This window comes from Colobus angolensis, unplaced genomic scaffold (assembly GCF_000951035.1).
Source record: "Colobus angolensis palliatus isolate OR3802 unplaced genomic scaffold, Cang.pa_1.0 Scaffold331, whole genome shotgun sequence".
Taxonomy (NCBI): domain Eukaryota; kingdom Metazoa; phylum Chordata; class Mammalia; order Primates; family Cercopithecidae; genus Colobus; species Colobus angolensis.
The window spans coordinates 1,302,440-1,313,660 of record NW_012116611.1 but is presented as its reverse complement, the minus strand read 5'-3'; the positions used below and the strand labels follow the sequence as shown (position 1 = coordinate 1,313,660).

The 11,221-nt window shown below is 34.9% G+C and overlaps 1 pseudogene across 1 annotated transcript; it reads left to right on the top strand.

Annotated features, from left to right (window-relative positions):
• Positions 1-7,455: 7,455 nt before the first annotated feature.
• Positions 7,456-8,086, top strand: LOC105518911 (annotated as a pseudogene). The gene has a single exon (XR_001002894.1). The product of XR_001002894.1 is annotated as a 60S ribosomal protein L18 pseudogene (transcript).
• The last annotated feature ends 3,135 nt before the right edge of the window (positions 8,087-11,221 follow it).

The window sequence follows — 11,221 nt, the reverse complement described above, 5'->3', positions numbered from 1 at the left end:
AAAGAATAAAGGTGAGGCATGAGCTATATCGGTATGTTTGATAAATAAGAAAAAGAAAGAAAAATAAAAGACTGTTGTAAATAAAATATAATGCATATGAGGATGAGTGGAATACAAGTGAGGTCTTAGAGGTTGGCGGTGAATAGAACCTGATAAAATAATAAGAAACTGTATTTTTTCTGAGCACAATGGGAAGACATTGGGATTTGGAAAATGAGAAATCACAAGACGTGTTTATTTCAGGAAAATTCCTGTGGCTAATGATTGCAGAACTAATTTTCAGAGGGTGAAAGCAGAATCAAGAAATCTACCTAAAATATTTTTACAGTATTCAACTTAAGATAATATAATAACTTATAGGCTGGGCGCGGTGGCTCAAGCCTGTAATCCCAGCACTTTGGGAGGCCGAGACGGGCAGATCACGAAGTCAGGAGATCGAGACCATCCTGGCTAACACGGTGAAACCCCGTCTCTACTAAAAACTACAAAAAACTAGCTGGGCGAGGTGGCAGTGCCTGTAGTCCCAGCTACCAGGGAGGCTGAGGCAGGAGAATAGCGTGAACCCGGGAGGCGGAGCTTGCAGTGAGCTGAGATCCGGCCACAGCACTCCAGCCTGGGCGACAGAGCGAGACTCCGTCTCAAAAAAAAAAAAAAAGATAATATAATAACTTATATTGAAAGACAGAGGTGGAAAAGCTAAAGAGAGGGCTGATTCTAACTATATTGTAGATGTAGAGTTGATAGAATTCCTAATATGTTGAATGTGGTGTGTGATAAAAATAATCAAAATTTGTTTATAATCAGTTAGAGTTAGTCTTCTTTCATTGATCATTAATTTCATTTTTTTCTAGCTCTCTTCAGATATTTTTAATAGACTTTAGTATTTAGAGCAATTTTAGGATCACACCAAAATTGAGCTGAAGGTATTGAGATTTTCCATATACCTGCTACTCCCATACATGCATAACCTCCCCCATTCTCAAAATCCCCCATCAGAGTGATATATTTGTTATAATTGATGAACCTGAATTGACACACCATTATTACTCAGAGTCCATAGTTTACATTAGGATTCACTTTTTGTGTACATTCTATCAGTTTGGCACAAATGTATAATGACATATGTCCACCATTATAGTATAATACAGAGTAGTTTGACCGCTCTGGAAATCCTTCGTCCTCCACCTACTCAGCTTTTCCTTGCCCCTAATCTTTGGCAAACTAAATTTTTAATTGGTTCCAATATTCCAACACTGTAGTGCCTTTTCTAGAATGTAATCTAGCTAGACTCATATAGTATGTAACCTTTTCAAATTGGCTTATTTTACTCAGTGATAAGTGGGCATTTTAAGTTCCTTCCATGTCCTTCATGGCTTAATACCTCATTTACTTTTAGCTCTAAATAATAGTCCATTATCTGGGGGTAGCATACTTTATTTATCCACTTTATTTACTCTAAACCCCAGATTTATTATCTATAAAATGGTTAAATAAGATTACTTATATAGATGTGACACAATATGGATAAAATAAAATAGTATTTGTAACTTTGCACTTACCTAGATAAGTCACAATAGGGATTAAATTAAATAATATGCCATTTAGCACAATGTCCGGAATATAATAAGAGCAAAACAAATACTAGCCATTAGTATTAATGGTGGTAGTATAACAGTAGTAGCAGTAATAATAGTAGTAGCAGCAGTAACGGCAGTAGTAGCAGCAGTAGCAAACTTTTGCAGAGTATCTAGTATCTTGTTAGGTATAAACTGATTATAAAAATATATGGACAGTTCAGCATTACAAAATTATAATTCAAAGTGGGTTATATAAATATGGATTTGAAGGTGCCTTGCAAAAGTTATATGATTGTTTGTAAAATTAAGGCTTATATTAGATATGAATGGACTATTTATGAAGGTTTTATGAGTCATAAAACTTTTACAAGTTAATGAACAGATTATCTACTAGAATTGTTGGTAACAAGGCAACTGTGTCTGGGTAATTAATTTCCATTAATAATATAATTTTAAACATGACCTTCTGGCACATTTTCTTCTACATGTAGGGGAAATAGTTTTATAGTCTTTTTGCATTAATGTTTTAATATATTTATATCCAAGTGATGTTTTTACTAGAGTTCGTATATAGAAAATTTTCCATCTTAATCTGTTTGTATTGCTGTAGCAAAGTACCCAGGACTGGGTAGTTTATAAAGAATGGAAATTTATTTCTCACAGTTCTGGAAATCCAAGGTCAATGTGCTGGCAGATTGAGTATCTGCCAAAAACAGCAATCCTAATACTGCTTTTGCTTAGCCCATAGTTTTTGGTATGTTGAGTTTCCATTTGAATCTCCACTTCAAAGATGGCATCATTTTGTTGTATCTTCCAGAAGGGAAAAACACTGCAATCTCACATGGAAGAAGGAACAAAAAGGATCTTCCACTCCCTCATGTCATTTCATAAAGATCTGCCCTCATGACTTAATTACATCCTAAAGGCTCCACCTCAAACTTATCACATTGGTGGTTAAGTTTCAACATATGAATTTTGAAAGACACATTTATCCCACAGTACTATATTTTATATGTAAGTGAGCAGATTTATCTATTAGTCAAAAGGCTGTATGCTCTTATCAACTACAGAACTAGATCCACTATAGCACATTCGTATATCATCAGTTTTACTGGCAATATAATTAGCAAGGTAAATGTGTACCTTGAATGAGTTTTCAATGAAAAATAATGAAGTAATTGATAATACAAAGAATTTCATGTGTAATCTGTGGCCTAAATATTAATCCTGACAATGGGAGGAAGGCAGACTGGGAGACCATTTGAAAATTGCCGTCTTGATTTTTAGTGATGTTCTTTGATTACTGCATGGAATGCTTTAATGAATTATATTCTAATAGCTTTATTCATTACAATTTACATGCCACAGAATTATGAATGTACAGTTCAATGATTATTTTAGTAAATAAATGAGTTATGCTGCCATGACCATAAATCACTTTTAGAACATTCCCATCACTTCAAGAAGTTGCCCTGTACTCATTTGCAGTCTACTGTCACTAATCCTTCCAGCCACCCACAAACAATCTGCATTATGTCTCTATAAAGATGTCTTTCCTGGATATTTAATTTTAATAGAATCATATAAAACATAGTATTTTGCATTGATTTATTTATCTAGTTGGAACATCTCTCCTCTTTGACTGGAGGATATAGTCCATTAGAATTTGTTGCAGTTACTGATATGATTAGATTTATGTCTCAAATTTTGCTATATGTTTGACTATTTTATGTTTTACTTTCTTTTAAAAAATTAATATTTTGTTGACAAAACTTGTATAAATTTGACATGTGCAATAAGGTGGCTTGAAATATTGTGGAATGGCTAAATCAAGCTAATTAACCTATGCATTACTTCACATGTTTATCACTTCTTTGTCGTGAGAACACTTAAAATCACTCTTTTAGTGATTTTCCAAAAACACATAAATAAGTATGTTGAAAAAATATCTGCAGGCCTATGGTTATTGCATCATTGTTCACAATTTCAAGGATATAGAACTAACCTAAGTGTCCATCAACAGATGAATACAGAAGATGAGGCATATATACACAAAGGAATATTACTTAGCCTTTAAAAAGAATTCAGTTCTGCTATTTATGAGAACATGAATGAAACTAGAGGACATTATGTTAAGTCAAATAAGCCAGGAAAAGAAATACTAATACTATAGGAACTCACTTACATATGCATTTTAAATAGATAAACTCCTAGAAGTAGAGAGTAGGATGGTAGTTAACTGGGGCCAGGGGAATGAGGTGGAAATATATTGGTCAAATAACACAAAATGTCACAAAATGTCATCATATAGGAGGAATAAATTCAAGAGATCTATTGTACAACGAGAAGACTTCACTTAATAATCTATATCTTTGTATTTTTTTTATTTTTTTGAGACAGAGTCTTACTCTGTCACCTAGGCTGGAGTGCAGTGGCAAGATCTCGGCTCACTGCAACCTCTGCCTCCCAGGTTCAAGTGATTCTTCTTTCTCAGCCTCTCATCTTAAAGGGCATTCTTTATTTCTTCAAATTATGTTTTATGTAAAATGTTTTAGTAACCATGGCATGATATAAAGATACATTTAGAAATGCTAATTGCAGAATACATTTTTTTTCCCCAGAAGAAATGTATCCAAAAATAAGTTCTTTTGAACAACTTTCATGCTGGTTTGGAAGTAACTGGTGCATTTGCAATTATTATTTCATACTTCTTTTATACTGTTATCAGAGGATATTAAGGACTAGGATGCTGAGAATAAAAATAAAACAAAAAAGGCTTAATCAAAGACGATAACTGATGTATTACTTTTTCTTTATAATGATTTTTCCTGTACATAATCAATTACTTGTTGACTAATCAAAGGCACATCTGAAACAGATTTATAGGTTACAAACCCAATGGCTAAGGAATTCCATGGTAGTTGAGGCAGTATAGCACAGGGTAGACAACAAGGTTATCAATACATCCTAAAATAAGTGATTGAAACTCAAGAAGTAGTTTCATATATGAACTGGAAAAAGTTGAAGATGTACATTAATTTTTCATGTTGTTATATTAAGTATGCATTTTAAAATAATACAAATAGTCACTAAAAGAATACTACCAAAACCAAATGTGTAGTAAGGCATAGAAAAACTATAGATCCAGAAACATTTAAGAAAGATAAATAAATTAGAAAAATAGCACAAACAGAAAAGACAAAAATAAGTCATAATATATAATCTTAATAATAAATAAATGAATCAATGCTCTAGATACAAAAAATATTTGCTACAAGATATACAAAAATTTTGTACAAACATGTTTACACTAATGTTGGGTTTGGTTTGTTTTTGCCTTTCTATTTCCTTGAAGTACATAATCAAGTTATTTATTTGACATCTTTCCATTGTTTTGATGTGTTTTGTTGTTGTTGTTGTTTGTTCGTTTTGTTTTGTTTTTGCTATAAACTTCACCTTTAGTGCTGCTTTTACTTAGCACATAGCTTTTGGTATGTTGAGCTTCTATTTTACTTGTTTAAAAAACTTTTACATTTTTATTTTTAATTTCTTCATTGTCCCATTGGTCATTCAGGAGCACATTAAGTTCCATGTATCTGTACAGTTTCCAGAGCTCTGCTTGCTACAGATTTCATGGCTTTATTCTGCTGCGGTTAGAAAACATACTTGATATGATTTTGATTTTTTGAATTTTTGAGACATTTTTTGTGGCTGAACATAAGGTCTATCCTGGGAAATAGTCCACGTGCTGATGAGAAAAAACATGTGTGTGCTGTAGCTGTTGAATACAGTGTTCTAAAGTGTTCTGTTAGCTCAACTTGTTCTAGGGTATAGAGTAGTTTAACCGTGACGTTTCTTTGTTGATTTTCTGCCTAAATGATCTGTCCATTGCTAAAAGTAAGGTGTTGAAGTCTTCTGTTATTATTGTGCTGCAGTATCGCTCTCCATTTAGATCTAACAATATTTGCTTTATATATTCTAGTGCTCCAGTGTTAAGTACATATATATTTATTATTGTTATGTTCTCTTTCTGAATTGACACTTTTATCATTATATAATGACTCTTTTGTCTCTTATTACAGTTTTAGACCAAGTCCATTTTATGTTACATAAGCATAGCTACTCCTGCTTCTAAATGGTTTCTATTTGGATGGCATATCCTTTTCCATCCCTTAACTTTTATTTTATGTGTGTCTTTATAGGTGAAGTGATTTTCTTGTAGAAAGCATCTTGTTGAGTCTTGTTTTTTAGACAAAATCAGCCCCATTATGTCTTTAATTGAATAATTTATTCCATTTACATTCAATATTATTATTAAATGTTAACAACTTACTACTGTCATTTTGTTACTTGTTTTTTAGTTGTTTAGTGACTCCTCTCTTTTATTACTCCTTTTCTACTAACTTTCTTTGAGGTTATGTAATTTTCTCTAGTCTACCAGAGAAAAACATTCTAATGTTTTGATTAATTGTTTATTTTTTATTTGTAGTGTGTCTACTACAGGCTTTCCCCTTGTGGTTACATGAAGCTTATAAAAATCCTAGAGCTATAAAAAGTTATTTATAAATTAATAGCAACTTGACTTTTATTACAACAAAATAAATGAACCAACAAAAAACCCTGTAAACATTAACTTCCTTTGCCCCCCCCATTTTGAATTTTTGATGTCAAAATTTACATGTTTATATTGTCTATCTCTAAACAAATTGTTGTAGTTATCATTTTAATAGTTTTCTTTAATTTTCTTATTGAAGATATAAAAGGGTTACACATGATGATGACAATATTTGTGTAGCAATCACTTTAACATACTTCTAAGTTTGAAGAACTTTCTTTAGCATTTCTTATGAGACATGTCTGGTATTAATGAATTCCCTCAGCTTTTGTTTATCTGGGGAAGTTGTCCTGTCTACTTCATTTCTAAAGAACAGCTTGTCTGGATTCAGCATTTTTTTATTACAATATTTTTTCTTCAGTACTGTTAATATATTGCCCCTCTCCCTCCTGGCCTGTAAGTTTTCTGCTAAGAAGTCTTCTTCTAGGAATATTGAATCTCCTTTATGTGTGTTTTTTTTTCCCCCCTTTTTTCTCACTTCTTGCAGGATTCTCTTTGTCTTTGACCTTTGAGAGTTTATTTTTTATTTTATTTTATTTTTTGAGATGGAGTCTCGCTCTGTCGCCCAGGCTGGAGTGCAGTGGCGCGATCTCAGCTCACTGTAAGCTCCGCCTCCCGGGTTCAGGCCATTCTCCTGCCTCAGCCTCCCGAGTAGCTGGGACTACAGGCGCCCGCCACCGCGCCTGGCTAGTTTTTTTGTATTTTTTAGTAGAGACGGGTTTCACTGTGTTACCCAGGATGGTCTCGATCTCCTGACCTCGTGATCCGCCCGTCTCGGCCTCCCAAAGTGCTGGGATTACAGGCTTGAGCCACCGCGTCCGGCCTAATTATAATATATATTGGGGTATTGTTATTTGAGTTGAATATGAATGGTGACCTTTGACATTCCAGTACCTGTATATTTAGATACATGAAAACGAAATAACTTGCCTCTTAATTGTTTCTAGGTAAAGAATGAAATTAAGTCATAGATCAAAAAATTATTTGAAACAAATAAAAATAGACACACAATAAACAAAAATCTCTGAGATATGGCCACAGCAATGTTAAAAGGAACATTTATAGTGCTAATGCCTACATGAAGAAGTTAGAAAACTCTCAAATCAACAAACCAATGTCACACATAAAGGAATTTGAAAATCAAAGACGAACTAAACTCAAAACTATCATTAAAAAGAAATAGTTAAAATCAGAGAACTACATGGAATTCAGACCAAAGAAGCCATACAAATTATAAATAAAACTAAAAGTTCTTTCCGGACCTGGCAGAGAAGGAGGCGCCATCATGGGAGTTGACATTCGCCACAACAAGGACCGAAAGTTTCGGCGCAAGGAGCCCAAGAGCCAGGATATCTATCTGAGGCTGTTGGTCAAGTTGTATAGGTTTCTGGCCAGAAGAACCAATTCCACATTCAACCAGGTTGTGCTGAAGAGGTTGTTTATGAGTCGCACCAACCGGCCACCTCTGTCCCTTTCCCGGATGATCCGGAAGATGAAGCTTCCTGGCCGGAAAAACAAAACGGCCGTGGTTGTGGGGACCATAACGGACGACGTGCGGGTTCAGGAGGTGACCAAACTAAAGGTATGTGCACTGCGCGTAACCAGCCGGGCCCGCAGCCGCATCCTCAGGGCAGGAGGCAAGATCCTCACTTTCGACCAGCTGGCCCTGGACTCCCCCAAGGGCTGCGGCACTGTCCTGCTCTCCGGTCCTCGCAAGGGCCGAGAGGTGTACCGGCATTTCGGCAAGGCCCCAGGAACCCCGCACAGACACACCAAACCCTACGTCCGCTCCAAGGGCCGGAAGTTCGAGGGTGCCAGAGGCCGACGGGCCAGCCGAGGCTACAAAAACTAACCTTGGATCCTATCCTCTTATTAAAAAGATTTTGAATGCTGAAAAAAAAAAAAAAAAAAAAACAAAACTAAAAGTTAGTTTTTTGAAAGAATAAACCACATTGATAGACCTCTAGGTAGATTGTAAAAGAAATAAAAGAGAATCCAGATAAGTAAAATGAGAAATGACAAAGATGGCATTATAAATCTTCTTACAGAAACAGATATTCAGACACTTCCATGAACACTTCTATATGTACAAAATAGAAAATCCAAATGAAATGAGTAAATTCCTAGAGACACATAACCTGCAATATTGAACGAGAAAAAAAATGAAACACTAAATAGACCAATAATGAGTTATGAAATTGAATCTGCAATAAGAAAACTACCCACCAACAAAAGCCCTGGGCCAGAGGGATTCATATTCTATCTCTGCCACATGTACAAAGAAGAGATGATACCAATCACACAGAAATTATTCCAAAAGATTGACCAGGAAGCATTTCTCCCTGACTAATTAATAAAACCAGTATCATCCTGATAACAAAATCTGGCAATGACACAATAAAGGAATTAAAACTAAAGACAATAAGCTTCTGGTTTTATTTTTTGCTGTTGTCTGAAGAAATGAAAGTCCCCCCCACCAAAAAAAAAATTGACAAACAGAAGCCAGCAGCAGATCAAAAAGATAATTCATAAAAAATGCGGGGCTATGTTTCTGAAATACAAAGATGACTCAATATACACAAATCAATGATTATTTACCAAATAAACTGAATTAATCAAAAAACTGTATAAAATCTAAATAGATGAAGAAAAAGTATTTGACAAAATCATGTATCTCTTCATGACAAAATTCCTAAAAACGTCTATGCATTGAAGTACTAGAACTCAAAATATTAAGAGCCATTTATGAGAAAATCCAACGTCAACATCATCTTGAGGAGGCAAAAGTTGAAAGCATTGCCCCTGAAAACTGGAACAACACTAGGATATTCACTCTCACCACTCCTATTCAACATAGTACTAGAAGTCCAAGTCAGAACAATAAGGCAAGATAAAGAAATAAAATGCATCTAAATAGGAAAAAAGAAAGGTAAATTATCTCTGGTCACTGAGGTTATGATTCTCTACCTAGAAAATTTTGAAGATTGCTCCAAAGACTCCTAGATTAGACAGATGACTTTAGTAAAGTTTCAGGATACAAAATCAATGTACAAAAGTCAGTAGCATTTCTATACACCAATAACATTCAATGTGAGAACCACATCAGGAATGCAGTTTCATTTACAAAAACTACAAAAAATACCTACCAATATATCTAACCAAGTAGTTGATAGATTTCTTTTTCTTTCTTTCTTTCTTTTTTTTTTTTTTGGAGGTGGAGTCTCGCTCTGTTTCCCAGGCTGGGGTGCAGTGGTGAAATCTTGGCTCACTACAAGCTCCACCTCCCAGGTTCATGCCATGCTCCTGCCTCAGCCTCCCAAGTAGCTAGGACTACAGGTGCCTACCACCCCACCCAGCTTATTTATTTTATTTTATTTTATTTTATTTATTTTATTTTATTTTATTTTATTTTGTATTTTTAGTAGAGGCACGGTTTCACTGTGTTAGCCAGGATGATCTTGATTTTCTGACTTCGTGATCCATCTGCCTCAGCCTCCCAAAGTGCTGGGATTACAGGCATGAGTCACCCTGCCCGGCCAGTAGTTGATAGATTTCTATAAAGACAACTACAAAAGAAAGATGAAAGAAATTACAGATGACACAAACAGAAGGAAGACAATTCCATGCTCATAAATTGAGAGAATCAATATCATCAAAATCCATATACTATCCAAAGACATATACAAATTTAACACTATTCTTAACAAATTACCAACATAATGTTTACAGAATTAAAAAATAATTATATAATTTATATGAAACCAAAAAAGAGCCTAAATAGCCAAAGCAATCTTACACAAAAGAATAAAGCAAGACACATCATGTAATCTCACTTCAAACTTTATTAAAGCGTGATTAGTTTGTTCTCATGCTGCTGTAAAGAATTGCCTGAGACTGGCTAGTTTATAAAGAAAAGAGGTTTAGTTGACTCACAGTTCCGCAGGGCTGGGGAGGCCTCAGAAAACTTATCATTATGGAGTAAAGGGAAGCAAACATGCCCTTCTTCACATGGTAGCAGGAAGGTGAAGTGCCAAGCAAAAGACGAAAAGCCACTTACAAAACCATCAGCTCTTGTGAGAACTCACTCACTATTATGAGAACAGCATGGAGGTAACCACTCCATGATTCAATTACCTCCCACCAGGTCCCTCCCATGACACATGGCCATGTGGGGATTATGGGAATTACAATTCAAGATGAGATTTCTGTGGGGACACAGCCAAATCATATCACAAGGCTACAGAGAAACAAAAGCAAAAACAAAAACAAAACAAAACAAAAACAAGCTTGGCACTGTTATAAAAATGGACATACAGACCAATGGAACAGAATAGAGAACCCAGAAACAAAGCCACATACCTACACCCAACTGATCTTCAAAAAAAAATGATAAAAATAAACACGGGGGATAGGAGACCTCATTCAATAAGTGGTATTGGGAAATTGACTAACTTCATGCAGGAAAATTAAACTGGATCCACATTTTGCTATGAAAGCAAAAATTGACAAATGGTATCTAATTAAACTAAAGAGTTTCTGCGTAGCAAAACAAACTATACACACAGTCAACACATAGCCTACAGAATGGTAGAAAATATTTGCAAAGTATTCATTTAGCAAAGGACTAATGTCCTAAATTCACAAGAAACTTAAACATAACAAGAAATAAAACAGCCTCATGAAAAAGTGAGCAAAGGATATGAGAAGATGCTTCTCATAAAAAGACATACTAGTGGCTTATAAGTACATTGGAAAAAAAGCTCAATATCACTAATAATTGAAGAAATGGAAATTAAACTCACAATGAGATAACAACTCATGCCAGTCAGAATAACTGTTATTAAAAAGTCAAAAAATAATAGATATTGTCAGGGGTGCAGGGAACACATAATGCATCTGGAATTGGATCCTTACGATGGGTTCTTGGTCTCGCTGACTTCAAGAATGAAGTCGCGGACCCTCGTGGTGAGTGCTACAGTTCTTAAAGATGGTGTGTCCGGAGTTTGGTCCTTCAGATGTTCAGATGTGT